This window comes from Pezoporus flaviventris, unplaced genomic scaffold (genome assembly GCF_033815535.1).
Source record: "Pezoporus flaviventris isolate CSIRO_AGI_PZ_B2104156 unplaced genomic scaffold, CSIRO_AGI_Pfla_v1 ptg000072l, whole genome shotgun sequence".
Lineage (NCBI taxonomy): Eukaryota > Metazoa > Chordata > Aves > Psittaciformes > Psittacidae > Pezoporus > Pezoporus flaviventris.
Genome location: NW_026892620.1, coordinates 6,256 through 31,729, shown reverse-complemented (window position 1 = coordinate 31,729; position 25,474 = coordinate 6,256). Strand labels below are relative to the sequence as shown.

The following is a 25,474-nucleotide window of genomic DNA, read 5'->3' as shown; positions in this document are numbered from 1 at the left end:
GCTAGAAAGAACCAGTGCATTGCTGGGCAGAGATAGCTCCGAGAGAGCTAGCTTGGAGACTGGAAGCAATGCAGAAACACCCATAATTCCTCCTGAAGATTTGCAGTTTATGAAGGAACAAGTATTTCCATGAATACCAGAATTATTCCGGAAGCCTAGTTTCCAATGGAGTTAGTGTTTCATGCCTGACTGACATTTTAAATGAATTATACTATGGCTGCGGTGTGAATTCTGCCCTTATCAGACACTGGAGAATCCATAAGGGAGAGAAGCCTTGGCTACGGTGTGGATTCCCTTATATCTAATAAGGTATAAGCTCTGACTGAAGCGTTCCTTCACATACATCCAGTCTCTCTCCCCAGTGGATACTGTCCATGTCAAATGAGAACTGAGCATGGGCTACAGCCTTTCCATCAGTAGGAAAACTCCTCAGCTTTGTATTTTCACAAAAAGTTAGGAACTTGATTATCTCTGAAACCTCCACCTTTTGTCCAGGTTCAGCTGCAAGTGGCCAGTGGGTTCAAAAGTTATTAGACAGCCATGTGCACAAGCACACACACACTGCAATTATATGAGCTGTGCTTCCTCATGGAGCTGGGCTAAAAACACCCCTGCTAAAATCTAAATGACTGCAGCCTGCTGTGTCTGTGAGCAAGTTGGGGAGGTTGTAATAAAGGACTGAGTGGAAAGAGAATAAGTAATTATGTACCTCCTGACCCATACAACTATCAGTTGCATGTCTCCCTCCATCCCTAGCCATAGGGTCTGCCCATCAGATGCAACCGCTACAGAGCCCCTTTGGCATGGAGCACTCCTAGGGGGGGGGCGGTCAGGGGAGCTGGAAGTGTTCCTGGCTGCTCTGCCAGTGTGAAGGATTGGCAGCGCTTCTTGCAATTTCCTTTCCCATGAGCAACTAGCAGCAATCAAATACAATCTAGCCCTCATTATTTGCCGTTAGTTTCTTTGATTCTGATTTGGAAATACGTTGCTAAGGAAAGCAAAAACCGTGGTTAACTGATTGATAGAAAATAAGAGTCATAGAAAACATCTGGAGAGCCAGATGAGTACAAGCCATTGTTTAGTTTAATACCCTTATAATATTTGCTGCAAACAGCCAAGCTGGAGGGTGGATTCTTCATCATTTTTTTATTGCGTGCTTATTCCAAAATATTACTGAATGGACTTCGATAGCAAAGTTTGATCCATGTCCTTTTGCCCAGACATTACCATGTCCCAGCTTTCTGAGGGTGTGTAAGGCCAAATTATCAAAACATAATATCAAAATGTAAGAATGGTCATACTGGATCATACCAAGGTCCCTCTAGACTCTTGCCTCTGATGGTGACTAATAGCAGATGTTCAGGGAAAATACAAAGCCAAAAAATGCAGCCGCTTTTCTCTGATACACCCTCCTAGCTTCGAGTGATTTACAGCGAGAGAACAAGCTGAGCCAGAGGTATTATCTTTGTATTTAATATGGCTAGATGGATTTTTTTTTCTTCTCGGAATCTCCCCTTCAACCTTTAAAGGTAAAAATAGTGAAGAGCTTCTGTTTTATCTAGAGAAAAATGCTGAAGAGGGAAGTACTACAGCTGGAAACTTTGTGAATCATCCCTATGAAATGGGGTCCATTGAGCTGCATGGATATATCTAACCAAAAATTAAAGAAGAAGAGGCTCAGCTTCTGATTTGAACAGTTACTGTTCACTCTTCAGCTAACCATACAGCTGTTGAGCAGTAGAAAGCAGGGGAGGGAATGGGGTGGAAGCAGACTACAGCTGGCCAGAGCCTCCCTTCAGGTGGGCAGGAGGAGAGAAGACCAGCACATCACGTGGCTGATCATACAGCCCAAAAGCTGCAGCCCTGGGAGCCAGCACCCTGAGCAGGGTGGTCTCTGGGTACATACAGAGAGTTGACAGAACTGCAGTTAATGGCCAACTTTCTTCAAGTCTTTCCAGGTCCATTCCTATGCTGATCATAGTTATTCAACAACTGTGCTCTACAGCTACATCAATGTGTTGCAGATTTGTTAACGAATCCTCTGTGGGCCCAGAAGGACAGATAAATGTTAGCATATTTCTGATTTCTGCAGATACTGAAAATGAGACAAAGAGTTGAAATCACTTGCCTGAAGCCCACAGAGAGAACTGGGAACAGAACCAGGTGTAGGAACAACACAACCCTAATTTTCTGTTTTCAATGGCTAGCCAGCACTTCCTTTCACCTAATTTACTGTTAAATCTACAGGCGTAAATCCAGAGATAGATATACCAAGGGGGCTGTTTCCTTACAGAACTTTATTCAATATTTATAATATGTGCTTATGTTGGTGGTCATCTATGAAATTACATTGTTCTGACTCCATAAGTGATATTTTAACAAGAACTGTTGCATAAAAAAATTATGCACTGGCATTTCCAAAAATACCATGTTTTTTTCTTAATTCACACATCAGTTCTGAATTTATTACAACACAAAGCTGTTTGTAGTGCAAATGCATTTTTGCACTTCATTCAGTCAAATTCTACTGTGAGTTTATATCATGTCTGAGATCGGCAAGCAGAGGGAAGGGAAGGGAAGGGAAGGGAAGGGAAGGGAAGGGAAGGGAAGGGAAGGGAAGGGAAGGGAAGGGAAGGGAAGGGAAGGGAAGGGAAGGGAAGGGAAGGGAAGGGAAGGGAAGGGAAGGGAAGGGAAGGGAAGGGAAGGGAAGGGAAGGGAAACTTGCACACATTTTTTCTGCCCCTAGTCAAGTGGCTACCTTACTTCTTCAGGTTCTCTTACAGTTAAGTCTGTTGTTTTCTTACATATTTGCCATTGTTATGAAGTCACTTGTATTCTAAGTAGTTTTTTACAGCTTAACATGGTCAAAATGTTAGTTTGCCAGAAGTGGCTGCTGAGCTGGTGTTGAGCCCACAGCTCGGAAGGTGACTCCTGAGGAAGTTCTGTGAGTGGAGGACACTCCTGAGGGCATTCACTATAGTTTTAAATTCTACAAAGGCTGTTCCTGCCCTTTCTCACATTGCACTTATTTCTGCCCAAAACTGATGTGGTCCTAAAGCCATCCCCACTGAATCACCCTCCAAAGCATAACGGACATGGTATAGTCCCTGCTATTCCTACTATTCCATTAGACCTTGTTCGCTACATGTGAAAGGGTTTGCCAGCGTAGCTACACTAATATAACACCAACAGAGCCACCTCAGTGGAACTGTTTTGATGAACCAGCAAAAAGACTTTTTTTTTTTTTTTTCCTCCCTGATATTTCTCTGTCTACCTCAGGCAATTGTTTTCATGCTTCTGACTGACACAGCAAGGATAGCAAAATTCTCTGCATAGACAAGAAATCCTGAGGCGAGGAACAGAATATTCACTGCTGGTTCTGGTTGCATCTCAGTTGTCTTTCTGGGCTGGCTGCTTGCATGAGGGAGTTTGCTTTTAGAACTGTATTACAGGAGATTTGGGGCAGATGCCATTATTATTTGTTAATTTTCCATTCTTAATATATTGTTTATTTTAAAAGAGCACTAGGGTCTAGCATTTTCTGATGCTATAAGATATGAAAACTAAGCAAAAAAAAAAAAGAGTGCTTTGAGGAAGACCAATAGATAACAAAAGGACTGGCAATGTTTGACCACTGGGATCTATTTACTGAAAGAAGACCCTTTTTGAAGGACAGACTCAGTCTGAGCAACTGTGGAAATAACCTTCTGGAAGCGAGTCTGGCTGAACTGATAAGCAGAGCTTTGAACTGAGAAATGAAGGCTACAGAGTCAAAGACTTGATAATCTCCACATGCCCTTAGACCACCAGAGGAGAAAGCCTAGGTACATGAGGGTATGCCAAAGCATAAAGAAATTTCAGTGATCAGAATAGCAGGGAATAAGCAGAAAGAAAGTGCGAACTGTGATGAGAATTGCTTCCAAGTTGGCAATACAGTGAGTGTCAGGAGCAGGTCTTAGCAAAGCTGTGGTGTGGGGTACAGAAATATTTAACAACAGTGTATGTACCAGAAAAGGCAAGAGCATAAACTAAGCTGGCAGGGCATTAGGCAGGACAAGTATACACTGGTAACACAACAGAATAGCAATCACTGCTGGAACACTGGTCTCGAAGCCTATGCATTATTCAGAAAGGCAGAGATAAAGGTGAAGGTGGTGGCAGAGAACTGCACATTAATGATACGAAACACTGCAAAGAAGGATGTGCAGAAGGGATAGCATGGAAAAGCAGAACTTGTTCCAGTTAAAATCACTTTGGGGAAAGCTGGTAAAAGAGAGTACTTGGAAAGTGCGATGCCACTGATTTGGCTCTGGTTATGAGTAAAGTCAGCAGTAATGCTATCGGAGAGATGCATTCTGTTGGGTTTGTATTGTGTAGGGAAATTTTTACCTTCCCAAATAGGGATCAAAGAACAAATGCCACTAATGATGACAAAATCCAGATACTTCCAGATGTAGTAGCCAACAAATTTCCTAATGAAATTCTCACAGAACTAGTATGAAGTGATGCTGATTGAAACTTGGTTTTGGTAACTGATGACTGCAGCAAAAAATGACCTTGGATCAAGTGGTCAGGGACTGACACTTCCTAATTAAATGGAACAGATAAATGAGTCTGTTAATAAGGTTTCGCATTTCAAAAGGGCAAAGTTTGGTAAAGTCATGGAATTGATTAGTAAAGGCAGATGGATTGCAGAGTCCGGGCATTAAAACGTGAAAGAGACCTGGAGAGTCACTCAGACTTTCTATGGGTTTGAGTGACTAAACATTTGGGGAATCTTTGTAACAGGCAAAAGAGAAAGCATATAAAGACTGAACACGTGTAAAGATTAAAAAAGATAATTTCAATGTTAGGACTAATAGTACAATTTCCCCTGCTTGCTCTAAGCTTGTAAGTGAACAGAAGTACATGGCAATGCTATCCAAGGTGACTCTTATGCTACAGTATGACCCAGCCTTCAAAAGAGGTAACTAAAATCCAGTGAGACAGTGATTGGAAAGTATTAATGCTTTAGCATAAAACTTTGACGAAACCCTGCGGGCAGCTATGAGCATCCCATGGGCAGGAAAGCTGGATAACAACTGGAAGCACTGAGCATAAACACGGCCAACTTGACCAAGAAGAAACAAGAAGAGGCCTGAATTACCTGGCTAGATACAAGCTGGCCACAAGAAATCAGCAAAATGAGAAAATACTTCCTTGCTGTTAACAGTCTTGCTGGGGGAAGAGTGAGCACCAAGAATCTAATGGTATTTAAGACTGAACGTGACACATCGTTGAAAGTAAATCTATGTGTTTGTGATAAGAGGAGCTCTTACTAGTCCGAGAAGCCTCTTCTAGTCTGATAGGCCTAACTGCGGCTGAATACCTGAGGGAGAGATTAAAAGGAGAGATTTGTGTGATGAGAGAAGACTGCAGGTCTCCTTTGGTGTTTGGTAAATCTTTCAGCCGCTTCTCAATTCTAAACTTTTGCTAGTTTGCTATACATGAACTGAAACTGAAGGACACAAATCTTGCAAAAAACTCCTCAAGTTTGAGCAACACTCAATAGTTTGAATGGTGAAAGGGGAAGAACTTGGATTTTCATGTAAACTTCAAACCATTTATCACAGACTTGTCTGACTACTCAGCTGAACTTTACCATCTGAAATAGATGGCTGGCTATATCTTATGCAGAGAACAAACCTCATTCACTACCTGCCTGCCAGCCAAGCATCCAAAGTAAAATAAAGTGGCCTAGGACATTTGTTTAATGCCATCTCATATGTATGCAGCATTGCTGTTTGCCAGTTGAAGCTAAACAGACCTGCAAGAGCTAAGAGCTTTTTGCAAGGTGCCATAGGAAATTATCCATTGACTTCACTGGGTTAATATATATGGAGTTTCTATAGCTGAGTAGGTGGATATTTTCTCCTCTGTCCCCAGGGTACATCTGCTCCTGCTGCTTCTCCAGAGAGGTCCTTCGAGTGAAATTTTCAATAAAGGTGACAGGGTCCCCTGAGATATGTTCTTCTGAAGAAACTGGTGCTTGGTTATTCTTCTGTTTCTGTCACAGCTCATCAGCCATTCTCTGTGTCATGCTCTACTCTTGAGACTCACTGGTCCAGCCCCTGTCGTGCACCATAGCTCTGGCAACTTGCTTCTTTGCAGCCCAGTGCTGCTGGCTGTCCCAGGCTGCTGACAGCCCAGGCAAGGTGTGATTGATCCCATCACCACCTGGTTCCAGCTGACACATGAAAGCTTGAAGCAAAACAAACAAAAAGGTTTGGGGATACATATGTCTCTTCCACTGTAGGCCAGCACAGCGGCTTCCTTGCCTTCATACCTCTCAGTTCCTGTGGTCTCATTATCTAGGTAATGAGATAAAAGTTTGAGTTTATCATGCTGTAGATTTAACTCTATACAAGCTGAGTGTGCTAGCCCTGAGTAAAGGGGTGTATTTCATCCCAGCACAACCACATGAAAAGGTATTCTATATTTATTTCTGCCAGGTTTTAGTTTGGGTTTTGGAGTCTTTGTTTCATTTAACACCTGCCTGGCTCCTGGACTCACATGGTTGTGCAGAAAATAAACAAAAGGGAGAGTCCAACTCACTCTGTCATGAAAAAAAACGTAGAAGACTTCATGACACAGAGAAGCACTACAGCCTGGATGGCAAACAAAGGGCTACCAAAGTAAAACTGCATTTCAGCAGGCATCACTGTAAATTGATCAAATGAGCTGCAGGCAGGGGTCATTTTGCCTGAGTGTTTTGTCATGGACTACAGCATAAGTCAGGCCCCTTTTTTAAAACTGAGCCCACCCAAGAGATGTTTGTTATGGGCAAAACACATTTGTGCTCAGTAATAATAGCTCATCTTGACTAGTCCTGAGTCCCAAGGCGGTACTGAATACAGCCTGTCCTTGTCTGCACTGCCTGCAGAGAGGTAGGACAGGATCCATCTACCCTAACTTCAGCCATCTGGTCAGGTACTCTAGAACTAAGCTAGCTGTCTGGCCTCCTGCTGCAATCTGAGTGATGCAGGCAACTTCAAAAGGTGAGTCATCCCTCCCTTTAATAGGTGCCTAAGCTAGCTGGCATGAATAGGCCTCCATCTATCTCCACTGAATAGAGAGGGAGCCCAGACTTGGCCTACGCATTAGCCAGTGTATGGCTAAAGTTAGTGAAGATAAATCCCATCTGCAGTCAGTGCTGTATCTGATAACTCAACTGCTAAAGCCACATTTGAAATGCAGGCATTGCTTTTAGAAATAGGTATCATAAACTTATTGGTATCAGATGTTCTCCTTAAATGGGCAGCTCTAAAGGGGAGACAGGACGGGGGAGGGATAGTAACCCCTTGATTGTGAAATTACATGATTACTAAATGAATATGATTCTTCAGCAGGCTGTTTTTAATGTCTAGGTTGTGTTTCTAATGAAGGAAAACATGTTGTATCACTGATCCATATCACAGTGCTCATGCTGTCTGCTATCAAGAGAAGGCAAGTTCTAAACACAGGATCTCTCAGATTTTTATTCATACCTGCAGAAGTAAAACCAGAAGGTTGTTCTTTTTTAAAATCAAAATAGTCTCTGTGCAGTGTATCTGATTCAAAACATATTGCTAGCAAGGTGGAACCTTGAAAACATTAAGATTTTTCTATGGTCAAAGTTAAAGATTAGAGGGCCCTGAGGAAACAGAACATATGGGCCAAAACTTTTAAGCCCAAATATTAAAGGTAGTCAGCCAAGTCAAACATTGGCATCTACATGAAGGGCTCATGAATTACAGAGGGACCGAGCACCCACTGAGTCTACTTATTCCCTAGCACTTCTGAAACCTACTCCAGTTTTAATTAAATACCTTCCTGTGGATGAAGCTGCTTCAATTTTGTACAAAGGAATTAATGTGCTCCTTGCTTTACTAGAAAAACCTCATAGGGTTTGGTCCCTTGTCTTTCTACGCTGGAAAGGGAAGAACTGTAAGAGAAGCCTTTGGGGCAGACAGAGGGGTTTTCAGTTGAATCATAGCTAACCCCCCAGAAAAAAAAAAAAAGGTGCCCATCACATAATTCACCAATGGCTCAGCAAAAGGACTTTGGAGGAACAAAAACCTCCCATACAACTTCAGCAAGTTCAGAATCAAAAGTTTAGGATGGTGTAATCACTATGCATTGCACAGCAAAACATACCTTTGACTTGCCATAGCTGATCCTGCCTTGGGCTCTCCTTGGACTGACCTGGGAAATGCATTGCTTAGAATTAGCTCAAGGAGCTGTTCTCATCTTTTGAGTATGAGAAAACTCACAACACTGAAATAATTTCAAAGCCAGAGCTTAACTTCTTTGAGTGATAGAGAAAACCCCAAGCTACTCTAAGATTATATAGTCAAAGAAAATAGGTGTCATATTTTAGGTTGAATGACAATCTTTACGTCCTACCTGATAGAAAAGAATTAATATCTGCTACTGTAGAACTAAAAGTAGGTCTTCCTCACCAGGGTCAAGAGGACCTTTCCTAAGCTGGAGGTTGTGATAGCAAAATGTGCCAGCTGCCATCCTTCTGAACTCGTGCTGCTTGTGGGATGACTGAAGAACAATCATGGAGAATCCTCCACCTGAAAGACATTGGGCAGCTGTGCTTCCATCACTCTTCACATAAAAGTGGAAGAAAACCTTTCCCTTTTGTTGTGATTTAAACTCAGTCAGTAACTCAGAACCATGCAGTCTCTCTCTCACTCCCCCCCCCCCCCACCTTCCTCCCCCTTCCTCCCCCCACTCTGAGGGATGGGGAGAAGAATCGAAAGAATGTAACTCCCGCGGGCTGAGATAAGAACAGTTCAGTAACTAAGGTATAACACAAATCACTACTGCTACCACCAATGATAATAATGATAAGGGAAATAACAAGGGAAGAGAATACAACCGCTCACCACCCACCGACCGATACCCAGCACGACCAAGCAGTGATCTAGCCCTTCTGGGTACCTGCCCCCAGTTCTACATCCAGGGTATGACGGGCTGTGGTATGGAATACCTCTTTGGCTAGTTTGGGTCAGGTGTCCTGTCTTTGCTTCCTCCCGGCTTCCCCTGCTCCCTGGTAGAGCATGAGACTCAGAAAGTCCTTGGTCAGACTAAACATTACTGAGCAGCAACTACAAACATTGGTGTTATCAGCGCTGTTCCCAGACTGAAAGTCAAAAACACAGCACTGTACCAGCTACTAAGAAGGAGAAAAATGACTGCTACTGCTGAACCCAGGACACCTTTCTTAGTTTAAAAGATTCAGTTGAAGCCACTGATTCCTATTTCCTGATATAACCACAAGCCCAGGCCTCTCTGCTGTTCCTGTCCTTTCTGGACAGTATGGCTTTGGACAAGGTACAAAAGATTTGGCTGTACGCACCTTCTCCATTCACAGTGTAGTAAGCCCAGATGCCAAACATAACACCAGGCATGCCAGCCTCGGGGCATGGCACTTGAAAGTTAAGTACTGAGACAACTAACTCTTAAAACATGTAAATCCTTCACTGGATCTAGTCATAAACCTCTCTAGCCTAACTCTTCATAGGTAGCTAATGAACTGGGGTGTGCCTGATTTTTCATGCCTGCTCTGAGACATCCTAGCCTGACTATCAGAATTTGTCTGGTTTTCATACACCCGAAAATACATTCTTAATTCAGCATAGACAGAAATAGCCTTTCCTCCCAATCATTGAACAAGATGAGCGTCTGCAGACTCAAGAATGAAAATCTGTTCTTGTCTGTGGATACACACATTAAAATTTCTTGTCTATAAAACCAGTTGAGTGACAGTATTTCATTTTCGTCATGCAAAGTTCAGTTTGTATTTACAAGCTTTATTTTGATACTGGAATAAATGTGTGTTATTTTTCATTATTAGTGCTCCTAAGGTGTCAGGAGATTACATGGGAGAGGGGTTACGAATCACACTTTCACCTCTGAAAATGCAAAACACAGTGAAAATTTGACCAAGCAGCAGAGAATTGATCAGGCAGCAGTTACTGATGCTTAATTGTCTGGTTTAGGTAGTGCCTGTGGTGCAGCACAGTCCAAAAGGATAATGTCCTGGTCACCTTTCACTTCAGATTCCTTATGGAGTGTATGAAGTTTTCACTCCTTATTCTAAAGCAATAAAGAGCACCTAAAAAGTCTGATTCTGTCTGTCAGAGGGCCTCAGAATTGAGTTTCAGGGTGAAGGCTTTTCAGCATAGTTGTTCCTCTGTTCAGAAGGCACAGGCAACCTGGGTGGATGAGCCCCATTTCCAAATGGTACAAGTCCTGTCAAAGATGCTTTAGATGTTACATCAAAATAAAGAGGGATTTAGAACCTAAATATTTCAGCATGGGCTTTAAGACTGAGGTCCACATACAGAAAAGGATTTAGACTCATAACTCTTGTTTAGGCTTTTCTTTCCCTGCTGGTGCCTAGAGGAAGTCAGGACCTCCCACAGGAATTTGTAGCCTAAACCCTCTGTTTGGGCTGGGTCTTAAATGCCTTAGCAGTAGTAAACTTCTGAGCCAAGGGATGTCAGTGGCTCTCAGGTACCTAACCTGACAAAATCACTGGCAAATTTAACCTGGCCATCTAAGTCACATAGGATTTGCCACAGGCAGAAGTGATATACAAGGGATTGGACAACCTGGGCTGAAAAAATAAATACTGTTTGAGTGGCTGATGCAAATACAGTTGGTGCTAGACAAAGGCTATTCTACCATTTTGTGGCTTTAGGCAGGAACAGAAAGATTTCTGTGCTTCACTGCCAACATGCGTGTGCAGAAGAGCTAGGTAAACACAGCAAAAGCGGTATGTGTAATTGAAGATGTAGGTTGTATTCTTTATCTGTAACAGAAATACAGAAACTGAATAAAGGTAAGCTTCAAACCTGAAGGAAAACTTCTGTCCTGGATCAGTAGCAATGCCTGTATTCTCCAATTCTAACTTGTGCCCTTAGATGTAGCAAGAGCTGTAGAGAGGCAGACATTTGTAGAGGCTGGTAGTGATCTTACATGAGCCCAAACATGTCCCAGAGGGTCTCTGCTTCTGTTTGCTACACATGCCATGGGCCTGGAGTGAGCAGGCTCCTAATCTGGGCAACTTACTTTATGCCTTAGATCAACTGGGGTGGCTGGGTCAGGTGCATCCTGAAATAAGTGTCACTCTTAACTGTGAACACAGGCAGGGCTGCAGGGCCCCTGCAAAAGGGCAACGTCATCATTTAACCTTAACAATTAACATAGGTTCAGACATTTTGGTAACAGAGAGCTTCCTGAGCTACCAAAGAAGCAGCAGAAATGGGGGTCCTATTCACTTGCAAGATGTGGCAGATGGCTGGGGCCCTGCCTGACTTCCCACCCTCAACTCTGGCTGTCTTTGCTGGGATGTATTCATCCCCACATCAAAATGAAATAAAGAATTAATAACTAATGATGATGATTACAATAATAATGATGATGATGCAGCTCTACCAGTTCTTCACAGCTACAACCGCATAATAAATAAAACTAAAAATAAACACGCAAAGGCTCTGGAGCAGGTTTTGTACAGAGGATCACCACCTTTCCCCTTGCAAAGGGCACCACCTCTCTCCCAGGAGTGGTGCCCACCCCAACCCTGCTCCGGGGGGCCGGGGCCACTGAACCCACGGGGTGTCTATCGGTCGGAGCAGCCGGAACGTGCCTTGAAAGAAATCAGCATGACATGCGGTCGGTGCCTGCTTTGCCCGGGACAGAGGGGCTTAAATAAAAAAAATAAAAAGAATATAAAAAATAAAGAAAAATAAGAAAAAAATAAGGCGCAAATAGAAAGAGGGGAGGAAAAGGAGCAAATAACTCCTCCGCCCCGAGTCCCCGGCGTTCCAGAGGAGGAAGGGCGCCAGGAGGCACGGGGAGAGACGGGCGGCGGGACCGGCGCCCGCTGCCCCCGGCAGTGCGAGCGGCGGGGCCTCCGCCTCCCGTTAGGTGGCGCTACAGACCTTGCAACCACGTGCGCGGAGGAGAAAAGGGATCATCATCATAACGATAATCATTAAAACCCACAAACTCACAGTGTCCGAAGCGCGGAGAGCCCGCCCCGCGGAGAGTTGCGAGTGGGGGGACACCTGCGGCAGGATGCTCCTTCCCCGCCCGCACCCCAGCGGCCCGGTCCCCGGGGGCCCCAGGACAAGTTGTCAGGGGTGCAAGCGGTCGACCATGTCCTGGGGAGCCGTGCTCCTCCACGGGGAAGGGCCTGGAGAGACGAAGGGACCCACGAGCGGTGTCTCAGAGGGGTCCCAACCGGCGGAACCCGGATCCCCATCCCTCCCCGCCTTCCTGTTCTGCTCAAAAAAAGCTGCTCCGGCAATGTGCGCAGTCGGGCTGGGACCTGCTGGCTGAGGGTTTCATCCATATCCCCCACACACTCCCCGGGTTTTGATTTCTTGGAGTCCCGTGTTTCCCCTCTTTAGGACCCCTCACGTTTCCGATCAGCCGGCCGGTGGCCCGGGTAGGGGACCCGCCAGAGTGAGGCTGCCCTCGGTGGGCGGCTCTACCCCGGACCCACTCCGGCCATGGCGGGAACGGACCGGGGCAGCGCTGAGAGGTGACAACGCTGGTCCGCTCAAACACCGGGCACCCAGCCAGTGGCCGGCTGGGCTTTACTCCTCTGCCTAGTCACCAGCAGAAAGGCGGCCGCGTCCAGCTCGGTTGCTGAGCGTGGAGGCAAACATCCCGGGAAGGGGTCAGGGCTCTCGGGACAAAAAGGCCATGCCCCCCCGCATTCCGTCCCTGCCGTCGGGCATTGAACTTCCCAGCAGGGTGAGTTCTCCTTTAAGAAAGGGAACGGTTCCTTATGCATATTTAAGAATGTTTGTCTGCAGCAGTGCCCAGCTGACGCGGGGCCGGAGGCTCACACGCGGGACCCGAATTCTCGGGGAGTAAATCATCCGCGCTTTACACGCACCCTCTGCCAGGGCTCCAGTGGGGAGCCCCTTGCTATTGCGCTAAACACATGTAAGTCAGAACCGAGGCGGGGGACTGGGGAGGAGGAGGAAGAGGCTGAGTCTAGTTAGGAAGATGAGTGGGCTATCTTGTTCATTCCCATCACCTAAATCCAATTAAAAAAAAAAAGTCAAGGAAAAGCAAAACCCTCCATCAGAGTTTAGGGCAAGAAATCTTGTCCTTGGACTTTCTTTTTAGCTTTTTCTTTTGTTCTTTCCTGTTATTTCCCGCCCAGCCCAGGGGCTCCTGACCCCCTCAGCATCCTCTACGGTACCCAAGTAGTGGGGTTTGGAAATTCCCCCCCCCTTCGCTCTCCACGGGAGCGCTTTGCTGGTTGCGCAGGTGGCCGTGTGAGGAGCGGAGGGGAGCGTCAGGAGGGTGAGTAAACCCCTCGGTGCAGCCGAGGAGGGGGGGCGGGAGGAGCCCTCTCTTCTCACCATCATTCATCACAGGGCTCTACCGCCGTAACGGGGGGGGGGGATCCCGAGCCATCCCGGGGCCGCGAGCGCCTTGGAAAAGACCCCTTCGCGGCCAGGCACCCCTCCACCCATACGTATACATATACTTCTATAAGCTTAGGAAACGATAGGGTGTACGTGAAGGTCAGTGAAGCTCCAGCGGGAAGGAGCAACTTTCAGAGCTGTGCTCTTAGCGGTTTCCTGCCTTTTAAAGTGAACTTGTTCGAGTGTGTTATTCGAAATGTGTGGTTCAGTAGTTATGCCTTCAAATTAAGTTGCTTCTCGGTTCTCATTGGGAAAAGCAGACATGTGTCCTCAATTGTATAGTAAAAAAAAAAATAAATAAAAAGAAAGAAATCTACTAGGTACTTTATGATTCCATCTGGAGAAATTAAAAGCCCAGAGCTGTAATGTTTATTCTTACATAGTTTACAAAAAAAAAGGGGGAAATGTGTGAGACACATGTCTCCAAATATAACCAAAGTGCTTTCCCTTCTGGTTAAAAAGTTGCATGCAAATGTTTTCATTTTAATACTCCCTGCCACCTGTACTTAGCAGGGAAACTTTTCTTGGCTTTAGTGATGAAGCACCAATAGTACTTATTAATGAATTAATTATTATTATGGCTGCTGAATTGACTTAAAGTGCTTTGGAGGCCAAACTAATCCATGTTAATCAGTTACAATTGATGGTGTTTCAGCTGCTGTTTTAAGCACAGTTTCACGGACAGCGTTGAGGAGGCTATGCAAGGGGTATAGGGGATGAGGGGTGCTCCGGGTACACCCCCTGGCCCTCAGCCCGACCCCCGTGCCCTGAGGGTTCCTTTTGGGTTGCCGGAACTGGCGCAACGTTGTCTTGGTGCCTGCCTCATGTCACGCAAAGGTGCCTGAGGTGACCAACTCCTCTTTCTCCTGCCGAAAGCTCCAAAGACTAAGGGACTCCCGGGCTTAGGAGCGGAGGCCAGGGGGGAGATTTCCCTCTGGAGTTCGCGTTGTGGAGAGGGCAGCGGGCGGGGACTTTGCTCGGCCGCTTCGGTCCGGGGCTTTTGTGTTGCGAACGGAGGCAAGGAGGCAGCGGCGGGCAGGGAGCTTGTGGGGCGCTGAGCCACCCCAGAGGGCCGGGCTGCGGCCCCCGACCGGGAGGGACAGGGAAAAGGGAAGGTAGAGCAAGAAAAAGAAAAGCCCCCCAAGGGGACAAGCGGCAGCTGGGCCAGGCTCTGCGCACCCGGTAGGACGAAGGGGCGGCCGCAGGGCCGGGGACAGGAAAAGCCGGGACGTGCAGCCGCGACACCGAGGGGATGGTCATACCTGCCCTGCTCCTCCCCGGCTACCGGCGGTTCTTGGGTGCTGGAATGCCGGGCTCATCGGGGGGAGCTGAGGAAGGACAAGGCCTGGGAACGAAGTTAGAGAGTTGGGCACAGCCTGGGAGAGCCCCCCGTGGCGGTGGGCCGGGAGGGGAGGAGTTGTGGGCAGCTGGTCGCAGGGCGGCCCATTTGTGCCCGGCAAGACGGCTACGGCGAAGCGTCCCAGCCCCGAGGGGTGAAACGCGGAAACAGAGCGGGCCCTGGCTCGGGTGGAGCGGGAGAAGACTGGGGTCAGGCCGGGAGCCACGCACCGACTGCCCGCAGCCACGGGGGAGCTGGCGGCGGGGCGGGGGGAAGGTGACTTGAATGACCAGCTGCCGCTGGTTTTCCGGGCAAAAGGGCTTTTCCAAAGGAATAAAGTGTTCCCCTCCCAAAGTTCGGGGTGGGAGAAAGGGAGAGCAGACTGTCGTCGTCCGTCCCCCCCCCCGGCTGGGCTCAGCATCCTCCTAGGAATCGGGAGAACTAGCGGGAAGAACAGGAGGAGGGGCTGTCTTCCAGGGGGTCACCAGGTGTCCTGAAGGATTGCTGGTCGGCAGAGACTCCCAATTCCCGAATGTAACCCCCCGCCTCAGCCTCCAATCCCATCCTCTCTGGAACTGTATTGCTGGGGTTATTTTTTGCGGATTGATGTTCCTTCTTCCCCCACTCCGGCTCTTTCTCAAAGATTCACCCTCTTTTATTTATTTATTTTTCCCTTTATCCCATTGATTCTGCTCTTAAGCTTTAACGTAAGATGGGCAAGCAAAACACCAAACATCCCTTCCCCTATACGTGCAAACAGAACAGGGGAAGGTGTCTTGGAGAGCAGTAAACCAACTAAACAGAAAAACTTTTACTTGCCAGAGAAGACACTGCACAAAATCACACCCCACCACCCTCCATCCCATATCCAATGCAGCTGTAACTCAATGAAAATTGAGGGGAAAGATGCGTTTTCCACGTGGGCACGGGACAAATAAGGCAGCAGCGGGAGGCCGCGTGGGTAGGACACCTCGGTCCTGCTCGTCACGCGTGGAATCGTTTTCTCCAGCTGGGGCGGGTGGCGATGCTCTCGCAGAGGTGCGGGAAACAAATCCTTGGCTTCCGTATATCACAAAAGCAGGCTGCCTTTGATGAAACATGCGTATTAACCAAATTCTTACTCCCCCTCCTCCTTCCCTTCCTATTTTTGTTTCCCTAGGTTGAGGTACCTAGGTGGTCAAGAATAAAAAAAAAGGGGGGGGGGGGGAAGGGAAAACTAGCACTCGCGTTTGTGGCGGCACTTTGTCGTCGGGCCAGCACACCCGCCTGAGATTATTGCCGGGGATTTATTTGCATGCAGCTGCAAACCCACCCCCCGGTGCTGACCGCAGCTCATAAAGGGCTGCCGGGGCCGGCCCCTGCCCGGCCGCCGCAGCTCCCAGCGGGGGCACGGCCCAGGAGAGGAGGGAGTTTGATTTGGGAGCAGGTTTGCTCCCGACAAAGCTTGGGGGGGGAGGGATGTTACTGAGACGGCAGCAGCAGCAGGGTCCCCAGCTCAGCCAGAGGCTGCAGGTGCGGGGGGTGGGATGGGGGGTGGCAGCCGTCGCTCCCGCTGGCCTTGCTCACAGGAACCTCCGGGAAAAGCTTCCCCTAATGCACATGTCCCGGGAAAAAAGAACCGGTGGTGGGTGCATCATCGGGATTTCTTAGAGCTATTTTCAGTGCTTTGAAATTTGCACTAATGTTGACGCTCCCTCCTTTCCCCCTTTCAGCCCAGCAGCGTTTGACGAGGGAGATCTTGACCTTTGAAGCAAGGGCTTTAGGTTCAGACTACCTCCTTCGCTCCCCCTGTACCCCCACGCACCCTCTCACGTTGTGAGGACGGATTTGGCTACCTCTGGGATCGGTGCATCTGGCTCTCAAGACCTCCCTCTACCTCAGGCTAAGCCACCAGGTCTCCTTCCTCTTTTCCTGGAGAGTCAGGCGAAGGCGCAGGGCTCCCGGGGCTTGAACTTTTTCCCCTCCGAGGGTAGCGGGAACAAAAGCTCACCCCGGGGTGGGAGGGAGCCCCTGGGAGTGCTACTGTGGCCTGGCCCTGCTCCATCTCTCTGCAGAGAAGGACGGGGTTACAGCAGCCCCCCTCAAACTTTGCGGGGGCTCCTATCCATCCTTCTGCCCTGACGGCCAGCATGGAGCTCTAGGAGAAGGGGAAAGCAAAACTGGATGCGAGGAGCTCAGTTATTTTGGCAGAGGAAAGAGACGTTCCTGCTCCAGGCAGGCTTCTTCCTCCGGCCGGGCAGGAGCGGGGAGGGAAGAGGAAGGGGGAGGGAGGCCTGCACCGGGCGTTTCTCCCAAATCCGGGGGCTGAGGAGCGCGGTCTGCCAGGAGGGGGGGACGAGGGGGGCGCAGCGCCGGGTGGGTCCCTCCAAGGGGAAAACCGTCCAGAGAGGGAGAAGCTGGAAGGACAATGGAGATACACACACAGAGACGCTCGCCCCCCCGCCCCCCCACGGCAGTGCGTGGGTATGTCGCGCTGCCCCTCTTATCAGGCCACGCCGCGGTGGTGGTGGAATGAATCCCGTTTCCCTGTGACACACACACACGACACACCGGCTTGAAGGCACTCATCCCATGCCGCCGGGCCTCCCAGTCCACCACGGACACCCCCCGGCGCGGCCCGGCTGGGCTGCGGAACACAGGAACGCACAGCCTCCTCGCTGCCCCTCGTCCTCCCCAGAGCACGGGGGTGGGGGGGTGTCCTCCAAGCCATTAAGCCATTTGCTCATGGAAACTGGGGAATAGGGGGCTTGAAGAGCTTGGGCGAAGCGGGAGGCGCCCTTGGGCAGAGATCAGGGGAGCGGGTTAGTGGTGAGAGTGGCCGAGAGAAGTCCGGGGAAAGGCATGAGGGGATGGAACCATTCGCAGGCTCCGTGCGGAGCGGGGAGGGGTGGGGGTGGGGGCTGTCATCTTTGTTTTGGTTGTGTTGTTTTGTTTTCCAGGGGACTGGGACAATAGCTGGAGTGGATTATTCATTCCCGTAGGCAATACTTCCCTGTATGGGCGTCGGGATGCAGTTGGAGGCTCGGGAACAAAGCGGGCATCTAATGTCAAGGTAACTGGTCCCCTTCCTTTGTTTATGCTATTGTTAATGACGGGGCTCGCTCAGCCCTGGCCTCAGCCCTGCTGTATGGCTTTAATACTGACTTGAGAGAATAGGCAGGACAATTAAAAACCCAACCCAAACCCCAGAGCAGCAGCAGCAGCAGCACCCAGCCCAGTTCTCCAGGTAAAATACGCCTCTTCTGGGCTACTGAAAATGACATTGTCATGTCGCCTGGTATTCACAGAAACACACGTACCATTCGTGAGATTAAACACGTCCGTATCCGTCATTAACACTAAGGGGACACACCGTAACCCCGTCCTTCAGCCCCACATCAGAAAAGAAAAGTGTTATTTTCAAATGCCCATTATTACAGCATGAGGGAATTCTCACCACGCTAAGCAAAAGAAAAAAATATCACAAAATAATTCTTTTAATTACGATAATCTAAAAGTAGCAGAAACCTGAGCATTTATTGACTCATTTTCTTCTTCTCCAGGTAGTGGATGGTATTTAAAGTTCAACATTTCACACAGCTCCTTGTTTAGTTTAATTTCCTCGACAATCTAGGTGATTTCAGTAAATTGAGTTAAGAATTTTGGTACACATTTGAGTGTGGATCTGCATAAAATAGAGAAGGTGGCAGAACTGGGGAGAGGATGTTCTATTATTTTTGGAAGAGAAGGGAGTGTGTGTTTGCGTGTGTGTGGATGTGTGTGTGAGAGAGAGAAACAAATGGAGAACTTTGCACCTTGCATTTGGTCTATGGCTTTACTGTGGACTCTAGAATAAATATCTATTAGGTTTCTCTGAGAAATGTCCTACTTGAGCAGATGAACCCCTGTTTTGAATGAGAGCTCCAGAAGATGAATGAAATGTATGTGACTCCAGCACAATTCTTCACCAACACACACCTCCTTTTTCTTTCCCCCCTTTCAGAAAGATTAGTTTCAGCTCTGCTATCTTGGGCCCACTTTCTGTCGAGGAAGGGATATAATAATGATCAATGCCCAGCAGTCCTCATGCCTGTCATACTCAGTAAATATTCACAATATCTTCAACTTGAAGGGGAGGTGGAGAGATGAGCCCAGACTCAGCTCCAGAGGATGTCCCCATCCTCTGGCTCTCACAAGCGCTCACACAGAGAGGGGGAAAAATCCAAACAACAAAACCAACCCATTCAGAAGACCCTCCAGCCCACACCTCCCCTTCAGCCACATGCTTGTTTTTTGTACTTCAGCTGCCTGCTTGGTGAAGTGGTCTACATACGCAGGACTACCTGGCTTTGTGTGACTAGCTCAGGGTGTACGTTAGTGCTCCAATTGGAAATGGAGCCTAGAGTTGTTGAGCAAACAGTTCCCACTCGCCTGTAGCATGCATTGAATGACATATAGTCAGCTCTACGGAGCGGTGGCAGGGAAGTAGCACCAAGCATTTCCAAAACTAATAACACAAAGGTTACTATATATATAACATTTATACAGCCCACGCTGCCTCAAGTTGTTTAAATTTTGGTTTGATGCACATAAATATAGCAGCCATGCGGTTCCCCATTAGCCAGTCCCTCCTTTTTTAAATCAATTCATTTCAAATTGAAAGAATGGCCCCAGACACAAGGCAGTCAACAACTCTGACTTTCTCCAATCAGCGTGGACCTCAGGAAGAAATAGTACCTGTCAGTGTCATTTCACACATGTATCACGCCACCTTGATGTTGTGTTTAAAAGCAGGCCTACTACCAGTGCAGGTAGCAGCCCCTAGCTGTTTACCCCCTTCTAATCCATTTTTTCCCTAGGAAGAAATAATTCTGCTGAGACCCCTTGCCTAGGCTTTGGAAAGCATGCAGAGCAGCATGACAGGAAAGCACCATCCCTGTGGATAGAAACTCTCCTCTCTGTCATGTGCCTTGCAAGGAAGGCAGCAAGGGGACACTTGGAGTGACCTGGTATCCAGGAGCAGCAATCCACTTCATTCTACTGCAGAAGAAAGTTTGTTTCCAAACCAAATATGTTATGGTGCTCAGTACTGGTGTCAAGTCAGTTTGAACCACCCCAGGTCTTAAAATAAAGATCTCCATTTGTGGTATGCCTGTGAGCTTGTCTTGATAAACTTTCCCTGTTTGCGTTGAAGGTATCGAGCTAATGTAACACCATCTTTTCACCCTACTGATGTGCTCAATAGGAACAATTCAGAAAAGTTCTGTTTAGCTCCCTCCCCCCCCCCCCCCTCACCTTTTAGCTGAAGAAATGCAAGCTATCAGCAACAAGCCTATGTTTGAAGGTACAGTTTTCAACATGTGAGTGGGAAACATATGTACTGGCACCATTCAACCACTCTTTCAGGGCTGCGCTTGGATTTTGGCTTTTAATCTCAACTCTGCTAGAGAGAGAGAGATGTAAAATGGAAGGCAATGTGATTATTTATGCTGTAGCCTTGTGATACTCATCCTATAACCGTTGGGGAGAGAAGCAAAACACTCTGCTGTAGCTTTGGGTGAGCCTGAGTTTCAGGGGGACTCTTGTCTTCACAGGTTCTCACTTCACTGCCTTTTCTTCCCTTGGTATTTGTTACATGGGATTTTTTCTTTCCTTTTTGGTCTGCTGTTCTACGGTTTAAAGCGAGGAGAGACTAAACCCTGCTGGGAGAGAGAGCTCCCTCGATCACAAACTCATGTTTGGAAAATGCCTAACCCCCTCGACCATCCACCCCCCTTCAAGCCATCCTCCTCCTTTCAGGGGAAAAATGAAAACCTTAAAAGCAAAAGAAAGAAGGGGGGTGGAGGGAGGAGGAGGGAGCACCCCCTGATTCCTCAGTGACCTGCACAGCTTGGACAGAACCCCAAGTTCTTCCTGCAGATACACCCTGTTGGAAAAATACAAATAACAATAATAAACCACCCTACATGCCTGAGCTTTTAATGTGGCTTGGGTTTTGTGCAATACAGGCTCGATTTTAGCACTTTCAAGAGGAAAAATAAAGGGGCAGGGGAAAGACAGGAGAAAAGAAAGTTTGTGTTTAACTCTGTTGCTAAAAAAGCACCACTACCCCCCTCCCCCCCCCCCCCCCCCCCCCAGATGTCAGTGAAAGCAGCCAGCGGCCCCTGCAGCCACTGCCCCCCGTCCCAAATGCAGGCAGCCCTTCCCACAGGCTGGCGGGGAAGTTCTTTGGTGCTGCTGAAGCCACACATACATATATATATCTCTATCTCATACACACACATCTTTATATATAGCTTTATATGTAGGTGTCTAGTCTATGTTTAAATAATCCTATCTATACCCACAGTCCTCCTCTGATGAGGTCATTCTCCCACATATACGAGATTGGGTGTGCAATGCCAGAATTGAACGCCAAGAGCTTATCTCCACTGCTCGAAGAGTAATGTAAAGTCAATGTTGGCAGAAAGGGGAAACACATTTTTGGAGAGAAACATTCAACAAGGTCTCCCTGAAGGTGTTTCTTCTGCCCTCCCCAGCAGAAGTAGCCAGGCACCTTATGCCAAACAGAACCACTCTGGAGTAAGGGACTGACTCCTGCTCCAGAACCAGAACAGGCAGCACCCCACATGTAAGTCTGTGCCAGACTGGGGCTGCTTCTCGACATTTTTACCTCCCCCTTTCTCTTCCCTGAGTGATGCTTGCCTCTCCAACCAGCCAGTCGGCTGCAGCTTATTTATTTTTATTATTATTTTCTTTCTTTCCTTCTTCCCCTATGGTTGCCAACGTCTTAATGTTTTTTTGATTTCAGAAAACTCAGAACGAAAGGGGGGATGCTGCTTGAAAGTGTGACTCAAAAAAAAAAAAAAACCCAAGAAGAAAGGTTTCGCTTTACAGCCATCAGTAGCACCAGGAGACAGCTCCATTAAAAAAGTAGTTTTCCACTGCTCTTGAAAAGCCGTTATTTTTTACATCGCTTTTAGGAAGATAGATTAACAAAACATCACATTTCAAGCCACTCTGATCTGTAATTAAATGGAGGAGCCGGTTTGTATTCTCCCATGGCTTTTACAGAAGTTGCAGTGATCCAAAGTCAGGTTGCTGTGTCAGAGTGGCATTTTTATTAATGAGAATACAAAAAGCTTGCATATTCTTAGCCCGGCTTGAATTTAGTTGCTAAGCAACCGCTGTATGGTAATTCATCCGCGAAATTTAAATCTTAGAGAAAGGAGTCTGCGTTTTCCTCAATGGTCGCCACGAGGAATACAACTTGTGGGACCCGCAGCAGCTGCCGCCGCGGCACCGCGCGGCCCGCCCGCCGGCTCCCCCCGGGGCTGCCCTGCTCCGCCGGGAGCTCCGGCCCGCCCGCCCCTCCCATGCCGCCGCGCCCCGCCGCCCGGGCCGCCCCACCGGGGAGGGAGCGCGGCCGGGCACCGCAGGACGCCCCGTCGGCGCTGCCCCAGGACGGCCTTCCACGAGTGGGGGCCCGAGCGCCGTTCTCCCTGGGCGAGGTGCTACCCTCAGGGAGAAAGAGGAAGGAAGGGGGGGTCTGGTCCCGGTGCAGCCCCGACAGCGCGGCCCCGTGGGCGCCCCCGAGACCCCGCTGCTCCTTTGACGGCGGGGAGAACAGGGTAGACGGCTAGCCTAACCCCTCTCGGCCTTCGCCCCTTAGCTTTTTGTACGGCCAAAGCCTCTCAGCCCAAAAAATAAGCACCCGAGTGCAGTGTCACCGGTCCCGCGGGGCCGTCCGCCTCCTCTCTCTTTCCCCTCTCCCGCCGGCCATTGCAGGCGCAGCCCGCTCCGTTATTCCAAACTTCAACTCAGAATACCGGTGGGGTAACCACCTCTCTGCATCGCCCTCCCTCGCTCCATTTATCTGTCCGTTCGTCCGTCTGTCTGGACACAGGCCACCACGCTCCTCGCCATCCCTGGTTCAAGCAAACCCGGTCCCTGCCCTAAAGCGCTCTCTTCACGCCTGCCTCCGAGGCCGGAACTTGTTGCATCCCTTTCCGAGTTTGATTAATTACCCGGGAACTCCAGCAAAGTAAAGTACATGTGGCGAAGAAGCTCTCGCCTAGAGTTTGGTCCTGCAACCTGCCAGGTACAGGGGTGATCCTTCCACCCCGGGCAAACCCGAACAAGTCTCTCTGCGCCTCAGACATACATCCCTGGATAAATGTATAGAAGTATTGATTTTGCTGTAGCTGGAAGATGTTGATCATTTATTACAAAAATAAACGAATAAATACAACAATATATTGTTGCTTTACGACAGGATAAATATTTTACAAATATATAATTTAAAAAGCAGATTAAATTCTTAAAATTATTTAAAATATTACAATTTACGGATAAAATTATCAACAGTATATACTGCATTTGATAGTAGAACCGATTATTCTCTAAGCGTTCAATTGAAAACCAGTCATACAAAACAAGTTCTGAGCATCGTCATGTGCAAACACGAGCCACTACATTAAAGCATAAGGATTCTGGAAAGATCACTTTCCTAGTGGAACCGCTGTGTTTTTAAATCAAGGTAGAGCTCTCTGCTAAATTCCAACAGATACGCAGACCAACGGCAGTGAGATGGCTGTTTTCAATACACCTGAAAATGATTTCTTGTGTAAAGGCTCGAAGGGGGAAGGATGGGATGGGAGGGAGTGAGGATACTGAGGACCACAGGATATGAAAACATAAACTATAAATAAGCACATGTCGGGATTACCCAGACTGATCAAACACAACTTCGTAAAACATTTGGCTTTCCTTTAGGCAGAACAGCAGGAAAAAAAAAAAAAAAAGGGGGGGGGGGGAAAGAAGGAAAACGATGCCGACTCAATTACCAAGCACAGAACACTGATATTAGAAATGAACATAATTACTAAATTCATTAAGAGATCTGGCGATATATAACAATATTTTCATTATTTACACGTGTAACCATATAACCCTTAGCGCAAACCCTCTCAGTGATTATCTACCTCTCGTTATCTCACAGCTTCACAACCCTGAAATTCCTAAATACATTCAAAGAGTTCCGTTTCTCGGGGAGTGGAGGGGGCTGGGGGTGGGGGTAGAGCCTGTGGCCTCACTTTTTGTACGTGACAACTCCACGGAACGGGCATGTTTTGCCGTCCCACGGACCAAAGGTTGACCCCTATCCCCCCGCCCGCACCCCGGCTTTTCTGAGGCATCCTCCCCCCCAGGGTTGCCTTATAATAGAAACCAGTGCGAAGCTTCACGTTGGCTCTTTGTTGCCAACCGAATCGAGGAACCAAATAGCGCTCCGAAATTTAAACAGCCCTTCTCCCCGCCTAATAAACCGCTCCCCTTCACGGGTGGAAAAGAGGATCCCACCTCCTGCCTTAACGGGGCCCGGCGCTCCCCCCTCCCGCCCCAGCCGCGAAATGAGCCGGCAGCTTTTGCTAAATGAACAAAAGAAAGACCGTCCTTTACCCTTTCGTGTTTCTTTCCCTTTGTTGGTTTGTTTTTTTTTTCCCCTTTCCCCCCCCCTCCCCTTTTTTCCCTCCGTGTCAGTGGGGCCTTTCGGATTTCACAAATCAAACCGACGGTGATATTTTACTATGAGCTGGTGGTAAAATAACGCATCCCGGCGCCCGGCTCTCAGAATGCCTTTGATTTATGGACTGACACAAGGCCTAATCTGAAAGGAAGAAATGTTTGTTGTTCCTACAGCAGTTTTCGGGGGGTTTAACCCCCTGCCTCAACAGCACATGGAGTAAATGGGGAGGGGGGTGGAGAGAACGAAGAGAGGGAGAGGAAGGTGAGGAAGGAGCCACGGATGAGATGGACCATAAAAGAAAACCTTATTCTGTGGTAGATTATCTGTGGGGGTGGGTGGAGGCGGGAGGTGCAGCTCTGTGGTTCCCACAACCTCCCTGCTTGAGAATGAAGAATGCAGAGAAGGTGGTTCACTTGTCCCTATATCACAATAAATTATAGCAGATAAATCTGACAGGCAGGTTTAGCGCATCAACCGGCATCTCCAACATTACCAGCACACGCGTGTGTTTGTGTGGGACAAAATTAGACTACAACACTTCACATCCCATAGAAAAACCCTAAACCAACAACAGCAACAACACCAACAGCAACAACAGAAATGGTGAACCAGGCGGACCACACGTAGGATGGGCTAAAGTATTATTCTAGTGGAAGAAAAAAAAAATAGCTGCTTAAATTATAAATACAAATATTTACACAGACATAAAATGCATCAAAATAATTTACAGTTTACAACCCCCCTCCCCTCTCCCTCCACCTCAGATTGAACAGAGGGCAACCAAGAACGAACTTCTGGAGCCAACCTTGCTCCGGGCACTGGCCCTACCCAGGCCCTGCCGGGCCAGCCTAACCCGCCCCGCACGGCCCTCCCTGCGGGAAGGGGGGCTTTCAGCATCCCTGATCTCGCCTTCCCTCCCCACGGCGGGGGGGCCCTACTTTGATGGTCGAGACCACGGAGATGTGCCAGCCGGGCAGGGGGGTATGAAGGGGGAATAGCCCCGGGGATACAGGAGGGAAGGCGACACTGCCCGGCTGAGCGGCTCGGACCCCCCCATCTTCCTCTCACTTCATCATTTGCAGTATTACCCTTCAGAGAACTTTGGGTTTTTTTTCGACACAGTGTTTATGCATCAGACACAGACTA

General features: G+C 48.2%; 1 long non-coding RNA gene across 3 annotated transcripts; it reads left to right on the top strand.

Moving 5' to 3' along the window:
* The first annotated feature begins 12,805 nt into the window (after window positions 1-12,805).
* LOC133279192 (uncharacterized) lies at window positions 12,806-22,280 on the top strand. Of its 3 annotated transcripts, none has more exons than XR_009746802.1 (3): window positions 12,806-12,993; window positions 17,763-17,875; window positions 21,614-22,280. It is a non-coding gene; the product is annotated as an uncharacterized LOC133279192 (long non-coding RNA). The 3 variants fall into 3 exon arrangements; XR_009746803.1 differs by lacking the exon at window positions 21,614-22,280 and adding an exon at window positions 19,107-19,653; XR_009746801.1 differs by lacking the exon at window positions 21,614-22,280 and adding an exon at window positions 18,806-19,100.
* Window positions 22,281-25,474: the final 3,194 nt, after the last annotated feature.